Raw genomic sequence first — 8,780 nt, 5'->3', positions numbered from 1 at the left:
AAAGGAAGAAACACGATATGTTTATGGATTAAAAAACACAAAAATTGATTTATAAATTCCATGTAATTCCTGTTAAAATCCAGGCAGATGTGTGTGAGTGTGCGTGTTGGGGGCGGGGGTTGCTAGGGTTTACATGGGCATGCACAGGGCAAGAGTGGCAAGAAGACCTTGAGGAAGCCCAGAGCGAGGGGCTCAGTCCACCAGGTGCCAATGCCCCCGGTAAAGCTACAGGAGTCAGGACCCGGAGACACAGCCGTCAGTGAAGTGGAATGGAGGGGCCAGAAACAGACACACACACGGACGCTTGATCTACAGCAGATTCAGGATTGCAGAGCAGGGAATGGGGGGCCTCTTTGCGAATGGTGCCAGCTCAGTTGCAGACCATATGGAGAATGCGAACTGGGGCTGCCCGTTATCCCACACGCGGTCTGCAGATGCAAACGCAGAGGCTGAAACAAATGCATCTGGAAAAAAATCACGGGGGGAGCGTCTTCTCCGCGGTGCCTAGGATCCACAGGTGAACAAGACCAGGTCCCTGTCTGGATGGGGTTTCGTTTGGGGGTGTGGAGGGGGTGCAGAACCAAAAATCACCAAACAAGCGAATGAAGCAGAGAGCTGGTAAGTGGGTGCTCCCACAGGCAAGGAAGGCGGGGAACACGGGCAGGCACGTGTGTGTGCAAGGACACCAAAGGTGGACCTGCAGAGCCACGCCTGGCAGCAGCGACCGTCCCGACCAGTCAATGCTGGCCTACGCAGGCATGGGATGAGGTGCCGCTATTGAAATCAGGTCCATCTGGATCCGTGTGGAATGTGGAAGGAGCCACATGTGCAGCGGCGCTGGCATACCGTGAGAATATGAGAGGATGGTGAGTCCCACGCAGTGCCACGGAGGGGGAAAGGCAGCCCGGTGAGGCAGCCAGTGGCTCGGACCCGTCCTGTGACCCAGCCGTGGCGCTGCACTCCACGGCAGGTTTCTCTGCTTCTGCCACAACTCAGGGAACAAGGCCGTTGGATGAGGTGCTAGGACCGCTGATGAGGAGGCCTGGCGGAGCAGGGACCCTGACCTGCGCTCACAGAAACACCCATCTGCTCCGCAGTCCAAGCCTCAGGAATTGCGTGTGAGGTTCAGCCACAAATCACAGCAGGCACAAGGAAGAAACAAACAGGGAAGTCCCCGAATTCGGAGTGACAAACGGCAGGATTTCATACCCTCTTGGGGGCCTGCACTCGGAGAATGACTGCAGCTGGATTTCAAACCCGAGGAATTCACTCTCCGTCCCTGTGGTGTGGGTCACAGGGGAAGAGGAGCCGCTCAGAACTATTGGACTGTGATCTCTAATCGGGTTGTTAAGAATAGTATTGGTGGGTTTTTTTCTATTGCTGTTGTTTTTTGATTTTGTTTTTGAGATGGAATCTCGCTCTGTTGCCCAGGCTGGGGTGCAGTGGCACAATCTTGGCTCACTGCGACGTCTGCCTCCTGGGTTCAAGTGATTCTCCTGCCTCAGCCTTCTGAATAGCTGGGATTACAGAAATGTGCCACTACACCTGGTTAATTTGTGTATTTTTAGTGGAGATGGGGTTTTACCATGTTGGCCAGGCTGGCAACCCCCCTCTGCAGCAGCACAGGCTGGAGGGGTCCCAGCATCCCATCCGCCAGGATCCCAGGACCTGGGGTGGCAGGGCCCAACCCTCCTCTGGGTTCTCCTGGGGGCTGAGGAGTTGGGTCCAGGGCATCGTGAGGACACGGGACCCCCCATTGTCGGCTTCCTGTGAACACTCAGGCCCGGCAGGGCAGAGCAGTAGGTGAGGGCCCATGTCTGGGACCAGGCTGTCTCACTCCTAACCCCTTCTCTCCCTCCTTCCTGCTGTTCAGCCTTGGCAAGTTACATGACCTTCTGGACCTCAGTGTCCTCATCTGTAAGACGGGTGTTGTGCTGTGGATGTGAGGAGCCAATGGGAGTGCTGCTGGCTGGCGGCATTTGCCTGGGGCTCTGATCCAGGGTCCCCAGAACCCAATTCCACATTAGCCAGGGTTCTGGCAGCCAGGACCACTGGGAGACAGACTGCCCGGGTCCCCAGCAGACTTGGGTCAGGCCCTTCCTGGGCCCCTAAGGCCCCCATGCTCACGCTGTACACTGGCCTCAGGGGGTGGGGAGTATTCCCAGACCTTCCCCAGGCAGAATTCTTGGTGATTCTGCTCTGATTAGTGCTGGGGGAGGGGATCTGGGGTCCTTAATCCCCAGGGTGGGTAGTCACCACATTCCAGGGGTCACCATCGGCACTGGCCTCAAAGTCCTCAGCACAAATTGACATAAAATCCATGGGGATTCAGCCGAAGGCTCACACCTGTAATCCCAGCACTTTGGGAAGCCAAGGTGGGAATGTCGCTTGAGCCCCTGAGTTTGAGACCAGCTGAAGCAACATAGTGATACCCCATCTCTCCAAAAATACGAAACACGGTTAGCTGAGGGTGGTGGCATGCGCCTATTGTCCCAGCTACTGGGGAGGCTGAGGCAGGAGGATTGTTTAACGCCAGGAGGTCGACGCTGCGGTGAGATATGATCACGCCACTACACTCGGGCCTGGATGACAGAGCCAAACTCTGTCTCTAAAAACAAAACAAACAAAAACTCCATGAGAATTCCCTCAGGGATGGAAAATTACTTCCAGCCATTGGGAGCAGAGTGCACCACCGACTGGGCACGGGGTGCCCCACTATGGGAGAGAGAGGCTCCTTTCTGTAGCTTAATCACCCCGACGGACTAATGAGGCTAGCCGTTCCCAGGAAGCGTGTTTTACGTAACTGCTGGTAATGAGACTGGTGAGGCTGCGTGTGTGTGCGTGTGCGCGCTCGTGACTCGGGAAGCCTCCAAGCTGCCAGGATTCATTCGTCTTCTCTAATGAGCCTCATGGGAACATGACCACCCTGCAGGAAGGAGAAAGCGGGATGGGCTTGCTTTCCAGCAGCTCTGCTCCAAAAGTGGAAGAACTTACTGCCTTCAGGGACACTCCACAGCTCCTGCCTCTGCTCATTTCTACGTCACTCAAGTGAGCAGCTCCTGAATTTGAAGAGGGATGTGTACATAAGTACATGCATTCACACATGCACGCAGGCCACATGTGAATATGTGCACATGCATTCATGGTGTACACTCCACACACATGTCCACAGGCATACACCCTCACATGCTATATATGTGCATGTGTGCTTGCATTCACGCGCACAAACCACACATATGTACACACAGACTTGCATTGTGCAGCACACGAGCACACATGCACCACACACATCACACATGTGCAAACATGTATCACACTGCACACATGCATATAAACATGCACCACACACCACACCACACACATGCACACAGACACACATCACACCCACACCACACATATGTGCACATAGACCTGCATCACACAGCACGTGTGCATATAAACATGCACCACACACCACTTCACATGCATCTGTGCACAAACCTGTATCACACAGCACACGTGCATATAAACATGCACCACGTGCCACACAAAACACATGTGTATACATATCACACACAGACTTATACATGCGCAATCATTCCCACACACACCATATGCATTTATATACCCACACACATCACTGCCACATATGCATGTGTTGCATACCTGTGCACATGTACCACACACACCACACGCATGTGCATGGGTGCATGCAACACACTTACACATGCCATGTACCTGTGCACAGGTGCGTGCACTCACACATACCACAGATGTATACACACATAATTTGTATGTACACATATATGCACATAGACCTGCATTTACATATATACCTGCCATAGAAGCCAGGTGTGAAAATGAAAACCTCAGGACCCAGAAGCCGTCATAAGAGGAGATGGACCCAGCCAGGAGGAAGCCGCCTCCACCAGCTGCAGCACTCAGGGCGTACAAAGGACCCCTGGGTGAGGGGCCAAGCTGAGTGGCTGATGCTGGAGGAAAGCTGGGGGGGCCAGCACAGCCCCCTAGGGCCACCTTGGTCCCAGCGCCGACCGCGACTCCTTCCTCCGGCTGCCTCATTCACTGGGCTTGAGTCGACAAGAACCTGCCAGGGAGGGCGGCAGGAGCACAAGGCTGAGGGAGCCTCAGAGTTTTCCTTGCAATGACGGGACCCAGGAAGCGGGGAAGGGCCTCCACACACCTGGGGCTCAGCGGGGACCAGGACGTGGCGGCGGCTGGATGGACCCCAAAACCAGGCAAGACTGATGGAGAGCGTGGATCAGGGAGTTTCTGCACCAGCTCTTCGCACAATGAGGAAGGGTCTTGCTGCTACAAAATAGAAGAAACTCAGCAAACAACTTCTCTGAGCAATGGTTAAAAACACCCCCTCCCCCAGCACGTGTGGTCCTGGAACTCATGCTGTACAGGGTTTCAGCTCTTGCTAGGGGGCTCCTGCAGCCCTTGGGTTTGAAGTCAGCAGAGGCCTGGCCTTGCTGCCTGCCCATGTGCCCGCCTGCCCATGTGCCCACCAGCCATATGGCAGCCTGCCATGTGCCCGCCTGCCTGCCCACTTGTCCTCCGGCAGCATGGTCTGGGCAATGGCAGTGGAATGGGGAAGCAGCCCTACTTTCCTCTCTGGCCCGGGGTCTGAGTGGGGGACCCTGGCCATGGCATGTGTTTGTCCTCAGCTCTGCACTGGCCCCCACAGGCCCCTGGGGTTAACCTGGGCCCGGAGTTTCTAGGAAAGAGGGGTGTGGGCTGAGTATACAGGGCTCACCCTTCCTGTGGGGGCCAGAGGGCTCCTCTGCCCCTCCCAGGCCCACTTCCTTCCTCCCACACGGACGGCCCGGGGGTTCAGCCCTGGAAAATATGAGCAGCTTGGCTGTGGCTCGACCTCCTCTTTCTACTCGCCTGCACCTGGGACCCACTTCCTGCTGGCTGCCACTGCTGGTGGGTCCAGGGCAGCCTCAGCCATGGGTCAGCCCTGCAGCCAGCGGCCCACGCAGAAACCATGCTGCCTCATGCCGCATGCCCAGCATGCGGGCAGCTGGGGGGTCCTAAGCAGCAGGGGAGGATCTACTAGACTTGAGAAGCCAGGAATCCACACCAAACCAGGGATCTGGTGGGAGAAGAAGTCCAGCTCCTCAGCCTGGCCCCCGGAGACTGGGCATTTGTCTGCTCCCTGTCCCTCCCAAAGACTCAGGGGCTGAGTCCCAAGGGCTCCTGTGGCAGCTCTGTGCCCACCATGCCAGCCCCTCCACCGCCTTTTCTAGCTCTGGCTTCAAGGCTTTCTCCTTGGTGCCCACGGTCAGCCCTCTGCCCAGCAGTTACCTCCGTCCAGGCACACACAGGTCTTGTTCCCGCCTTTGCCTATGGGGCCCCTCCACGGATGGCTGGAGGACCCTTATGGACCCTCAGCTGGTCATCTGCTGCCTGTTCCTGTGCCCACAGCCAAGGCGGCCTGATCTCACAGCACAGGGTGAGTCAGCTGGGAGGAATCAGGGGAGGCGACTCTCCAGCCCCCTCTGACCCCGGCAGTTACTGGCCCTGCACTGGGCCCGGTTTCCACACCTGTCAACAGCAGGTTAGGACTTTATGCAGAGTCACGAAGTCTTCACGCGCACACACAAGCTGGTATACACACGTATGTGCGGACACATGCACAGGCAAACACATGCGTACGCATACCATTATGGATTGAGTTGTGTCTCTCCCTAATTCCTGTTGGAGTCCTAACCTCCAGGATCTGTGAATGAACTTACTGGAGACAGGCTGCAGCTAACCAAATAGAAATGAGGTAATGAGGGTGTGTTTGTGTTTCTTTTAGAGGGGGAGGTCTGGACACCGTGTGAAGACAGCTGGGGATGCATCTGCAAACTGAGGAGCCACGATGGCTGGGGGACCCCTAGGAGCTGGGGGAGGCCTGGAGCAGCCTCTCCCCCACAGCCTCAGGAGGAACCAGCCTGCCGAACCCTGACCTCGCACTTCTGGCCCCCAGAGCTGTGAGATAATAAATGTCTATTGTTTAAGCTCCAGTGTGTGGTAGCTTATTACGGCAGCCCTAGCAAACTGTGCACCCAGGAACAGGCCAGGCACACAGGCACACAGACACAGACACACAGACACAGGCACAGAGGCACACGCACACAGACACAGGCACACAGACACAGACACACAGGCACACAGACACAAACACATAAACACAGGCACAGAGGCACGCAGGCACACGGACACAGACACACAGGCACATGCACACAGGCACAGGCACACAGACACAGACACACAGGCACACGCACACAGACACAGACACACAGACACAGACACAGGCACACAGGCACATGGACACACAGACACACAGGCACACGCACACAGACACAGACACACAGACACAGACACAGACACAGGCACACAGGCACACGGACACACAGACACACAGGCACACGCACACAGACACAGACACACAGACACAGCCACAGGCACACAGACACACAGACACACAGACACACAGGCACACAGACACAGACACACAGGCACATGCACACAGACACACAGGCACACAGACACACAGACACAGACACAGGCACACGCACACAGGCACAGACACACAGACACAGACACACAGGCACACGCACACAGACACAGACACACAGACACAGACACAGACACAGCCATAGGCACACAGACACACAGACACACAGGCACACAGACACAGACACAGGCACACAGGCACACAGACACAGACACAGGCACACGCACACAGACACAGACACACAGGCACACAGACACAGACACAGACACACAGACGCAGGCACAGAGGCACGCAGGCACATGGACACAGACACACAGAAACAGAAGGAAGAACTGACCTGAATTTGCCCCACTCCCCGCTGCCAAAATTCATTTCCTAGCCCCAGCGTCTCAGACGGTGACTGCATGTGGAGCTGGGGTCTTTACAAGGCGATTAAGTTAAAATGTGGTCATTAGGGTTGCACTGGCCCAGTCTGGGGGGTCTCATAAGAAGAGCAGATGAGGGCACAGACACACAGACAGAGGGACGGCCCTGTGAGGACACAGGGAGAGACGCGTCTGCAAGCCAAGGACAGGCCCCAGGAACCTGCCCGGCTGCACCTGGGTATCTGACCCCAGCCTCCGGAACTTTGAGAAGCAGGCGTCTGCTGTTCAAGCCACCTGTCCTGCGCATCCTTAGGGCAGCCCAAGCAAAATGATAAAATCCCCAGCGCCTCGTCCCCGCGGATGTAAGCCTGAGAGTGCACCTGTCAAAGGCAATAGGATAAAAACAACTGGAGAGCGTGCCCCGCATCAACACAGACACGGAACGCACAACCAGATGTCAGCAATCACGCCCAGCAAGAAAACTAGACAATACCCAGGAGCAAACGCGCTTCCGCCCGGGATTCCCCACCACCGGACACGCTTCTGCCCGGGACTGGAGAGCCGTTTGCTATCTGAGCGTCCATCGGTGTCATCCACGTAGTAGCAGAATAAAAGAATAAAACACGATCATCTCAATAATGCAGAGAAATCTTTCAACAAACAAGCAACACCATTTTCACAGATAAGAACTCGAAACAGGCTAAGAATACAGTAGAACTCTCTCAATATGATACGGGCTGCTTGTGAAGAGCCTAGAGCTAAAATCAGACATGACGGTGGCATGGAACACTGATCTTACACAAACTCACGCAGAAACAGAAGGAAGAACTTCTGATGCGGCTTGAATTTGCCCCCCTCCCCACTGCCCAAATTCATATCCTAACCCCAGCGTCTCAGAAGGTGACTGCATGTGGAGAATGGGATCTTTATAGAGGTCACCAAGTTAAAATGTGGCCATTAGGTGAGTTTCCCTCTCAGTCTGTGAATGAGTTGAGGCTGTCTGCCTGACTGCATCTATCCGTGCTGTACTGGAAATGCCGGCTGTGCCGTCAGAGAGACAAAGGGGTCGTGCAGTTTGGAGAGGGGCCTGTTACCAGGGTGTGGCCTTTCCCCCAATCCCACCCTCCGACTCCACCCTGCGCTGCCAGGGCTGGGACTCCACAAACCACATCTCTGCTCGGCCCACTGGCCCCCCCTTAGACTGCCAATAAGGGGTGCTGGAGAGACCGCCAAGCTCCGAAGGCACAGGGGAGGCCAGGCAAGTGTTCCGGGTTCCAGGAGACTGAAGTCTGTGAGCGCTCCTGCATCACACCCTTGAGTGGGAGACAGCTGACAAGCATGGAAAGAGGGCTGCCCACAGAAGGTTGTGTCACGTCGCTCGGTGATTGCACACGGGGCTTGCTGGGGCCCAGAAGCCAGGACCCAAGACACAGCTTTGATGTGAATCCAGGCAGCCTCAACGTCCCTCTGGCCTCCCTGCTCCTGTCCCTCGCAAAGCAGGAAGTTGTTCTCTGAATCCCCCTTATCTGCCTGAAGTTCACACCTGCCCAAGAAGAAGACAATGGCCTGAGTCCCTCCCTGTTTTCCATTAACCGAGCTCCTACCCAGGAAGAAAGGCTGACGTTTGTCAACACAGCACACCTAGCAAATCTCACCACCATTGTCTGCTCCAGTGGACTTTGCCCCAGGCCATTGTCTGTTCTTCAAGCCCACTGAATTCCCTAAAGATGATTTACCACCTCCGTAAAACCACTCACACCGCCCCATCTCCTTTCCCCTAAGAGGAAGGTGCATGGCCGGCTGTGGGCCCCTGGGTTTTGGGGTAACCATCCTCCTAAGAGTCTCCACGCTACACTCATTAGAATAAATCTGTCAGCCTTTTCTTCAGTTAATCTGCCTTCTGTGAG

At 55.6% G+C, this 8,780-nt stretch overlaps 1 long non-coding RNA gene across 1 annotated transcript; it reads left to right on the top strand.

The window, feature by feature from the left end:
* The first annotated feature begins 710 nt into the window (after positions 1-710).
* LOC119472677 lies at positions 711-6,011 on the top strand. Its single transcript, XR_005201839.1, has 3 exons — positions 711-866; positions 971-1,116; positions 5,807-6,011. It is a non-coding gene; the product is annotated as an uncharacterized LOC119472677 (long non-coding RNA).
* Positions 6,012-8,780: the final 2,769 nt, after the last annotated feature.

The sequence above is a fragment of the Cebus imitator genome, unplaced genomic scaffold, assembly GCF_001604975.1.
Source record: "Cebus imitator isolate Cc_AM_T3 unplaced genomic scaffold, Cebus_imitator-1.0 Scaffold112, whole genome shotgun sequence".
Lineage (NCBI taxonomy): Eukaryota > Metazoa > Chordata > Mammalia > Primates > Cebidae > Cebus > Cebus imitator.
The sequence above is the reverse complement of the archived record's forward strand: the minus strand, read 5'-3'. Positions and strand labels throughout refer to the sequence as shown.